The sequence below is a fragment of the Chrysochloris asiatica genome, unplaced genomic scaffold, assembly GCF_000296735.1.
Source record: "Chrysochloris asiatica unplaced genomic scaffold, ChrAsi1.0 scaffold00177, whole genome shotgun sequence".
Lineage (NCBI taxonomy): Eukaryota > Metazoa > Chordata > Mammalia > Afrosoricida > Chrysochloridae > Chrysochloris > Chrysochloris asiatica.
The window spans coordinates 2854789-2865535 of record NW_006408695.1 but is presented as its reverse complement, the minus strand read 5'-3'; positions in this window follow the sequence as shown (position 1 = coordinate 2865535).

Genomic DNA, 10747 nt, shown 5'->3' with positions numbered 1-10747 from the left:
GCCCACTAGCTGCTCCAACAGAAAAAGATGAGGCTTTCAGCTCCCACAAACATTAACAGCCTTGGAAAGCCTCAATAGCATCACTATGAGTTGGAACTGACTCAGTGGCACTTAACAACAATAATACCATAAGTATGTGAAAGCTGAGCAATGAGTAGGAAAGACCAAAGAAGAATTCATGCCTTGGAATTGTGGTGTTGGCAAAGAATATCAAATATACTATGGACTGTCAGAAAAAGTAGCAAATATGTCTTGGACCAAGTACAAACAGAATGCTCCTTAGAAGGGAGGAACCAGTTCCTGGAGAAGGACATCATGCTTGATAAAGTAGAGGATCAGCAAAAAAGAGGAAGCACCTCAATGAGATGGATTGACACAGTGGCAGCAGCAATGGGGTCAAACACAATGACTATGAGGACCAGGCAGAGTTTCTTTCTGTTGTACATATGGTTGCTATGAGTTGAAATGACTTGTGGGCCCCTAACAACAAACTGAATAAGAAAAACAGAAAAACACACATTATCAATATCAAGAATGCAACTAAGGATATCACTGGAGAATCTACTAAGATTAAGAGAATTATCAGAGATATTTTAAATAACTTTATGTCAACATTTAGACAACTTAGATGATTATCTGGCACAAGCATTCCAGTGCAAATAAAAAGGTCAGTGGTTCATACCCACTATTCCATGGGAGTGAAGACCTAGTGATATTAGCCAATAAAGATTACAGCCTAGGAAACCCTATTTGTTGTTGTTAAGTGCTGTCAAGTCAGCTCCAATCCATAGAGACCTTGTCTAGGGTTTCCAAGCAGTGGCTGGTGAACTTGAACCACCGACCTTGTGGTTGAAACCAACTTTGCAATCCAACACATTAACCCACAGCGCCACATAGGGTTTCTGACTCAGAATCTACTGAACAGCACACAACAACAACAGATGAAGTGAATTTTTTGCTGAATGGACACAAAGTTGACATAAAAGAAATAGAATGTCTGAATACCCTAATACCACTTAAAGTAGTTGAACTTGTAATTACAAACTTTCACCCAAATAGGATTCCTTGGTGGTGAAAACCATTAATGTGCTTTCTTGTGACAGGAACCTTGGGAAGTAGGCCTGGAAATCTACTTCTGAAAAATCAGTCATTAACTACCCTAGGGAGTGCAGTGCAACTCTGGCGCACAAGGAGTTGTCTTGAATTTAAATTGATTCAATAGTAACTGGTTTACCCAAATAAAATTCCAGTCCCCAATAGCTCCACTGGTGATTATGTCAAGCATATGTTGTTGTCATTAAGTGCCATTGAGTGTCAGTTCTGGCTCACAGTGACCCTCTATAGGATTTCTGAGGAGCTGATGGTGGATTTGAACCACTGAACCACCAACCTTGTGGTTCACTGTCCAGTGCTTATCCTACAATGCCATACTAGGAATCCATCAAGCATATATATGTACAAAAATAAAATTAATCTTATACAAATTGTGTCATGAAATACATGAGGTTAGAATTATACTGATGCCAAACCCACACCAACATATTAAATGAGAAGACTGAAAGATCAATATTTTTTATGCAGAATTTCTTATAAAATATTAAGTATCTTGAATGTAGCAATATATAACATTAATAACATCCCCATACAAAAATGAGGTTTACCCCAGGAATCAAGGGTCATTGACAATGAGACATTCATTCATAGTACTTCATAATATAAACAGAATTCATAAGAAAAATGGTCATTTCAATGGATGCAGAGAGTACATCCACAAATACATACAGCTGTGACAGAGGATGGGTATTTACCTGAACTTTGGGAAAGCATACAGAAAGCATAGTTATTAAAACTTGCTAGAAATAAGCAAACACCTTGAGGGAATGACTCACTGGACCTGGGGCTCAAGACCATAGCATCAGGTGATACCTAGGTCAAGTGACAGACATAACATCATCCAAAAAGACAATGTTCTACATCCTAGTTTGGTAAGTAGCAACTGGTGTCTTAAAATATATGAGCACCCATCTAAGATGCATCTGTTAGTCTCTCCCTGTCCAAAGGAAAGAAGAGTGATGAAATTGAAGACACATGAAAACAATCAGTCCCATGGATTAAAGGGCCACAAGAACATCAGTCTCCATGCCCTTGAAATCAGAAGAACCTGCTGGTACCTGGATATCACTACAAACTGCTCAGAAAGAGATCACATTAGAAGGTCACAAGTGATGTTACATCGAAGGGATGGAAATCAATGAGATGAAACAAGAATGTGTATGAATTGTTGAATGTATAACAGGTGATCTGCTCTGTAAACCTTCACCCGATTCACAATAAAAAGAGTAATGAAAACCAAAAGGGCAACCAAGGCAGAAAGTAGTAAGAATATTCACACATTGTAAAGAATGCAGTCAATAATACCGAACTGCTTGTGTAGAAATTATTTAAGAACCAAAATGGGTATGTAAACATTCACCAAAACCAAATACAATATTATTTAACAAATAAACAAAACCAAGGCAGAGATTTAGCTTTTGAAATGAGACCCTAAATTGAAATACAATTCTCCTAAATATATATATATATATATCCAACGCCTATTTATGTTGTTGTTGTGAAGTGCTGTCGAGTCGGTTCTGACCCATAGTGACCCTTGTATAGGGTTTTCGAGGAGCAGCTGGTAAGCTTGAACTGAAAACCTTGCAGTTCAAACGGCTTTGCAGTTTGTGCATTAACCCATAGCGCCACACCAGGGCTCCCTATACATGTTGGTTGGTTAGTTATGTGCTGTGGAGTCGGCTCCAACTCATAGTGACCCTGTAACAGGGTTTCTGAGGCTGTAAATCTTTATGGGAACAGAAAGCCTCATCGTTGTTCCGCGGAGCAGCTGGTAGTTTTAAACTGCTGACCTTGTGGTTCTTAGCCCGATTTGTAACCACTATGCTACCATAGCTCCTTCCCTATTCACCCATAAAATTAGGAATAGAAGGTACCTTTCCTTAATGAAGGGCATCAAATTGAAGCAGCTAACTTCATTCTTAAGCATGAAGACAACATGAGAAAATTACCCCAATATTAATAACAGAAGGCTTAAAGAAAACAAGAAAATTACTTTTTTGTATTTTGCTTATGAATTAACAACAATTAACTACTGTTACAGACAAGGTCAGATGAACATATTGTTCATTTTGATGTGATAATAAATTAGTGCAATCTTTCAATTAAATTACTTAGTCAACATTTTGACAGAGTTTTAAAGTAATCATACCTTTTAACCTAGAGTTTTCACTTCCTAGAGCCTACTAGAGATTTTATCAAAGATGTAGGTAAATATTTATGTATAAGAAAGTTTACTGAGTAATTTGTGTTTAATAATAGAATAATTTATTAAACTTGAATATTAAAACTCTGATAATTAAAATTTCTTAACTTTAAAATACTAGAATTCACAATTTGCTTCCAAAACTATTTAGGAACTAATTTTTTTCTATTCTCCTCTCATGGTGAGAAAAAACACAAAAAAAAATATTGAACTATTCTCTCACCTGTCCTTAAAATGACAATGGAGTCAGCTATTGGTGACAAAACTGAGCTGGAAATGTTCTCAGATCATGAGCAGATGAGTAGAGAATTTCTCAAGGAATTAAAGGAAGAAGACAACCTAGTTCTTCTAGTCTCAGGGTTGTAGAGACTGATGTTCACGTGGTCCATTAGGCCATTGGACTAATTGTTTCCACCTGCCTTCAATTTTCATCATTCTTCTTCCCTCCAAACAGGGAGAGCAATGTGATGGCTGCTCATGAGTTTTTAAAACCCATTTGTTACTCACTAAAATAGGATAGAGAATATTGTCTTTGCGGACTATGTTATATCAATTGCTCTTGGTGTCGTTTGAGACTATGGTCCTGAGCCCCAAGTCCTATGAGCAATTCCCTCCAGGTGTTTGGTTATATCTAAGAAATCGTCATATCTTTGCCCCTGTATGTTCCACTACATTGTTTGATATCTGTATCACAAAGGTAAATACCCGCGTACAAACCTATATAACTTTGTGAGTGTACTTCCACTCTCCCTCCCACACTCATTCAGCATATCTATTCAAGTATCTACTCTGAGATCACCATTGTTGCAGGACTGTGTGCATAAGAGCACTTACTTCTGTTGTCTTTAAACTACTGCACTCCTCTCAGCGTCTTCCCATGCCTCCATACTTTTTTGTCAACTTCCCTTATTGTATATTGCCTTCCTTTTCACCCAAGTTAACTTGTGTCTATGTAGAATAAGCATTGGATGTGATCCACAAGGTCCAAGGTTTCAGGCCACTAGGCACTCCTCAGGAGAAAGATGAGGCTTTCTACTCCCAAAAAGATTTACAGACTCAGAAACCATATATGGGGATCACTGTGAGTAGGAACCAACTTCAGGTACTTAACAATATACTTATAAATGAACTCTGGTGTGGTACTATAGGATAAGCACTGGGCTAGGAGTTCAAACCTACCAATTGCTCTCAGAAACAGTACACAGGGTCATTAAGAGTTGGAACCTACTCGATGGCACTTAACAAGATCAACAACAATTCTTACACTTGTATGAATTTTCAAAAAAATATACACACATAATTTTCACACATTGTTTACTTATTATGAAGTATTAGCTCAAGGGACCCAGATAGAGTACTCTGAGAAGTGAGGATTTTGCTGAGACCTCACCCTATAATAACAATACAACAACAAATGCAAATATTCTAAATAACCAATAAGAAGAGATTGTTGAAGCAAATTGTGGTGTGACTGTATCATAGAATATTTTTCATCTAACAATTGTGTTTTTGCTTAAGGACCATAAGAACACCTCACAACTGTTTACTGTAAGAATTCAAAATGTTACATATTTTAAAATAAATTTTAATAACAAATTTAGAATTAATTTAAATTTTATATCTTTTATTATATTGTCATTGAACGATATGTCGTTGCTGTTGTTGAATCGGTTCCAACTCACAGCAATCGTGTATACTACTATAATCCTATATATACAAGTTAGTAAGTTCCTTTTTTTCATTCATCACTATATGAGCAGATCCATAAACATGCTTTGGAAGAATAAGTTCTAAGTGATTGCATAATATTGCATTATATATTTATCAGTAAACAAATTAGGGTTGTTTTTGTTAGTTGCCTTGAAATCAGTTCCAGCTATAGCGTCCCTCTGTACAACAGCAGGAAACACTGTCTATTCCTGCACCCTCCTCACAATTATGGTTATGTTTGATCCCACTGTTGCTGCCACAGTGTCAGTCTATCTTGTTCAGGGTCTTCCTCTTTTGTGCTGACCCTCCACTTTAACGAGCATGATGTCCTTCTCCAAGGAACAGTCTCTCCTGATAATATGTCCAGAGTAGGTGAGACAAAGTCTTGCCATTGTTGCTTCTAAGGAGCAATCCAGCTGTGTTGTTGTTGTGGTTCTAACTCATAGCAACCTTGTGTAGAGTTTCCGAGACGTTGTTGGGTTTGAACTGCCAATCTTCTGGTTATCAGTCCAATGCTTATCCTATAGTGCCATACTTCCTCCAAAACAAATTTGCTTAGTCTTCTGGCAGTCCATAGTAGATTCAATATTCTTCACCAACATTATCAGTTCAAGGCACTGTCTTCTCTGGACTTTTTATTTATTGTTCAGTTTTCATATGCATATGAAGCTATTAAAAATACCATGGCTTAGGATAAGTGCACATTTGCCTTCAGAGTGATACCGTTGATTTTGAACTCTTTAAAGAGGTTTTTTTTTTTTTGCAGCAGCAGATTACCCAATGAAATAGGTCATTTAATTTCTTGATTGCTGCTGCCATAAGTATTGATTGTGGATCCAAGCAAATTGATGTCTTGGACAACTTCAATCTTTTCTACATTTATCATGATGTTATTTATTGGTGCACTTGGGAGGATTTTTGTTTTCTTTATGTTGAAGTATGATATGTGCTAAATGCTGTAGTCCTTGATCTTCAGTAGCAATTGCTACAAGTCATCTTTGCTTCTTGGTCCATGTACAAGTTTTACATGAACACACTTAAGTGTTCTGAAATTGCTATTCTTTGCATATTTAATAAAACACACAAAAAGCCTATCTCTTGTATTCTGTGCTCTCAGCCAAGATACATTTGACATCAGCAATGATATCCCTCATTCTGAATCCAGAATGAATTCCTCTTCTGAATCCAGCTTGCATTTCTAGCAGTTTCCTGTCAATGTACTGTTAACAACTGTTTTTGAATTATTTTCAGCAAAATTTTACATGCATGTGATAATCATGATGTTGCTGTTGCTGCTGCTGTTAGGTGCCCTCAAGTCGGTTCTGACTCATAATGACCATATGCACAACAGAGGGAAACACTACAATGGTACTGTACCATCCTCAAAATCGTTGTTATGCTTAAGCCCACTCTACCAATTCATGTCCTTGGGAGTCTTTTTCTTTTATCATGACCCTCCACTTTAGCAAGTATGATGTCCCTCCTGATAACATGTCTGAAGTATGAGAAGAAGTCTTACGATCCTAGCCTCTAACAAGCATTCTGAATGTACTTCTTCCAACACAGATTTGTTTGTTCTTCTGACAGTCCATGGTACTTTTAATATTCTTCGTCAACACCTTAACTCAAGTGCATCAATCCTACAGTCTTCTTTATTCATTGTCCAACTTTCAAATATATATAAATCTATTAAAAATATCATGGTTTAGGTTAGTCACACTTTAGTCCTCAAACTGACATCTTTACTCTTGAACACTTTTACAGAGGACTTTCTTGTGCAGTCTATTTGCCTTATGCAATACGGTGTTTGATTTCTTGATAGTTGCTTCCATGAGTGTTGATGGTAGAACCAAGCAAAATGAAGTGACAGCTTCAATTTTTTCTCCACTTATCATGATGTTATTTATTGGAACAGTTGTGAGGAGTTCTGTTTTCTTTATATCAAGGTGCAATCCATATTGAACACTGTGGTCTTTGATCTTCATGAGTAAGATCAAAGCATTTTAAGTCCTCTTCACTTTCAGCAAGCAAGATTGTGTCATATGTGTATCACAGGTTGTTAATGAATCTTCCTCCAATCCTGATGCCATGTTCTTCTTCATATATCTTCTCAGATTATTTGCTCAGCATGGATTGAGTAAGTATAGTGAAAGGATACAACCCTGGCAGTCCTTTCCTGATTTTAAACCATTCAATTTCCCCTTGTTCTGTTAAAATGACCACCCCCTTGGAGTATGTACAGGTTCCTCGCGAGCACAATTAAGTATTCTGAGAAACTCATTCTTCACAATGTTATTCATAGTTTGTCTTGATCCACGTAGTCAAAAACCTTTGCACGGTCAATAAGTCACAAACATCTTTCTGGTATTCTCTGCTTGCAGCCAAGATTCATCTGATATTGGCAATGAGATTCCTGCTTCCAGGTGCTCTTCTGAAAGTGGATTGAGTTTCTGGTAGTTCCTGGTCGATGTACTGTTGCAGTCAATTTTGAATTATCTTCAGCAAATTATTTACTTGCATGTGCTATTAATGATACTGTTCAATGATTCCTCATTCTGTTGGGTTACTTCTCTTTGTAATGGGCACAAATATGGATCTCCTCCAATCAGTTGTCTTCCAAACATCTTGGTATAGATGAGTGAGTACCTCCAGTCCTACATTCTTCATTGCAAGATTTCAATTTGCATTCCATTAATTCCCTGAGCCTTGTTTCTTGCCAATGTCTTCACTTTACCTTGGACTTCTTCCTTTAATACCATTGGCTTTTGCTTATATGCTACCCATTGAAATGGTTGAACACTGACCTTTATTTATTTTGGTACTGTGATTCTGTGAATACCTTCCACCTTCTTTTGATGTTTTCTGCATCATTCAATATTTTACTCATTTGTTGGTGTTGTAAGTGCTGTCAATATTGAAAGTCGAGGCTTGAATTTTTTCTTCATTTCTTTCCGTTTGAGAATTGCTGAGCTGTTCTTCCCATTTTGCTTTCTAACTCCAGGTCTTTGCACATTTCATTATAATAATTGAATCTGTCTTCTGGCACGGCCCTTCAAAATTTTCTCTGCAGTGTTTTTACCTCCTCATTTCTTCCATTTGCTTTACATCTCTACACTGGAGAGTAAGTTTCAGAGTCTAGTCTAACATTCATTTTGGTATTTTCTTCTTTCTTGTCTTGTTAGTGACCTTTTGAGTTCTTCCTGTATGGTGTCCTCGATGCCATCCCACAACTCTTTTGGTCTTCGGTCACTAGTACATAATGCATCAAATCTACTCCAGGGATGATCTCTAAATTCAGGTAGGATATGTTCAAGGTTATATTTTGGCTCTCATGAACTTGTTTTAATTTTCTTCAGCTTCATCCTGAACTTGCTTCTCAGCAAGTTAATCCCTGGCCTTGCCCTGACTCATGATATGGATGGAGCTTTCCCAACCTCTCTTTCCACAGATGAAGTCAATTTGTTTATTCCATCTGATAAGGTCCACGTGTATAGTAGTCTTTTATGTTGTTTGGGAAAGGTATTTGCAATAAATATGTGATTGGTCCTGCAAAAATTCTATCATGCAATCTCCAGCATTTTTTTCTATCACCAAGGACATATTTTCCAACTACTCAACCTTCCTCTTTGTTTCCAACCTTCACATTCCAATCACCAGTAATAATCAATACGTCTTGACTGAAAATTTGATCGATTTAAGACTGAAGAAGTTGGTAAAAGTCTTCAATTTAATCATAGCTGGCTTTAGTGGTTGGTACGTAAATATGAATAACAGTGCTATTAAGTAGTCTTCCTTGTAGGCGTATGGACATTATCCTATCTATCACAGACAGCATCATATTTCAAGATAGACCTTGATAGGTTTTTTTTTTTTTTTTTTTTTAAGTTTTTGTTGTGAATTGAGTAAAAGTTTACAGGGAAGATCATGAGTTCTACATTCAATAAATCATACACTTTGTTTCATTACAATGGTTATAATCCCCTCCATGTACCATCAGTTAATATTTCTCTCTATTTATTTTAGCTCTCTTTTTTTTAAAAAACACTCAGGCATATATAACAATTTACATCAAAGGGAACATTCTGCAAGTTTGGCTCCTGGCCACCAGCTCTTAGTCCTTCTCTTTCCATGAATTTAGACTCCTCAGCTGCTCCCTCTTTCCATGTCCCCATCTCTGCCTCCATCTCTGGTGTCTCTGCTTCATCTTTGGATAAGGTCCCACATTCTGCTTGTACTCTTCTCCCTTGATGGTCCTAGGGTCCTCTGTTTCTGGACTGTAAGATTAACTACTCCCTTGTTTTTGTTACAAAACTTGTACCTTTACAATTGTGACAGTCACAATTAGTAAGGATAACAATTATTCACTATGAGATTCATAAGAATCTTATCCCCATCTCTTTTTACCAGACCCATCTAGACAAGATGAAAACTATTCAGTGGGGACTCTATCTTCCCCAACCCACTCTTAAATTAAGCTCCCTCTTGAAACCTTGTAAACTAGTCACTTTGAGACTTTATCACCCCTTTATTTTAGGTAACCAATGTCTAAGTCACCAGTCCCTATCTACCCTTTATAGAGAGGGGATAGCATTGATCCTTGATGTGAAACTCCTTCCCTCTCTGTTGGTATTTTGAGCTACTATGGTTCAAGGCCATATTTTCCAACTACTGATCATTCCTCTTTATTTCCAACTTTGGCATTCCAATCAACAGCTATTATCAATGCATCTTGAGTGCATGTTTCATCAATTTAAGGAGCTGCCTCCTTAAAGTAGGGTTTGTTTTAATAATGTGGCTGGAGTAAACCTTTAGGGACCACCATTTGCTAGTTGACCATAACTCAAAATGAGAAGAAAGAAACAGCTTTAACATGTTGCATTAATAATCAGAACATGAAATGTATCAAGTATGCCAGTCTGCAGAGGTTGGTAGAATTCTTCCATTTCTTCATCATTGACTTTAGTGACTGATATATATTTGAACAATAGTGATATTAACTGGTCTTTCTTGTAGGCACATGTATATTATTCTATCACAAACTACATTTTACTTTAAGAGAAATCTTAAAATGCTCTTTGTGATGAATGTGATGCTATTCGTCTTTAATTTATTGTTCCTGAAATAGTCATTAAACCATATTATTTTCTAATTCAAAACAGCTAGTACCAGTTCATTTTAGCTCACTAATGCCTAGGATATTGATATTCATGCTTTGCATTTCATTTTTGATGATTTCATTTTCCTAGATTCATACTTGATACATTTCATTTTCTGATTATTAATGTAACATGTTAAAGCTGTTTCTTTCCTCTCATTTTGAGTTATGGTCAACTAGCAAATGGAGGTCCCTAAAGATTTACTCCATCCACATTATTAAAACAAACTCTACTTTAAGGAGGCAGCTCTTACCTCAGGAGTATTATGAGAGCCTTCCAATTGAGGGGATTATCTTTTGGCAATATAGCTGACAATGTGGTCTGCCTCTCCTTCTTCCCAATCTTCTTAGTCTGGAAACTTTGCTAAAACCTGTCCATTGTGTGTGTTCCTCTGATATTTGAAATACTGGTGGCAAAGATTCCAGCATCACAGCAACATGCAAGCCTCTACAGTATCACAAATTTACAGACAAGTGGTGGAAATTTTGATTAATGATAACAAATGTGTATCATGCTGGTCCCATGATAAAAATGTAGATGGTATTTTCCCAGATTCATCTCA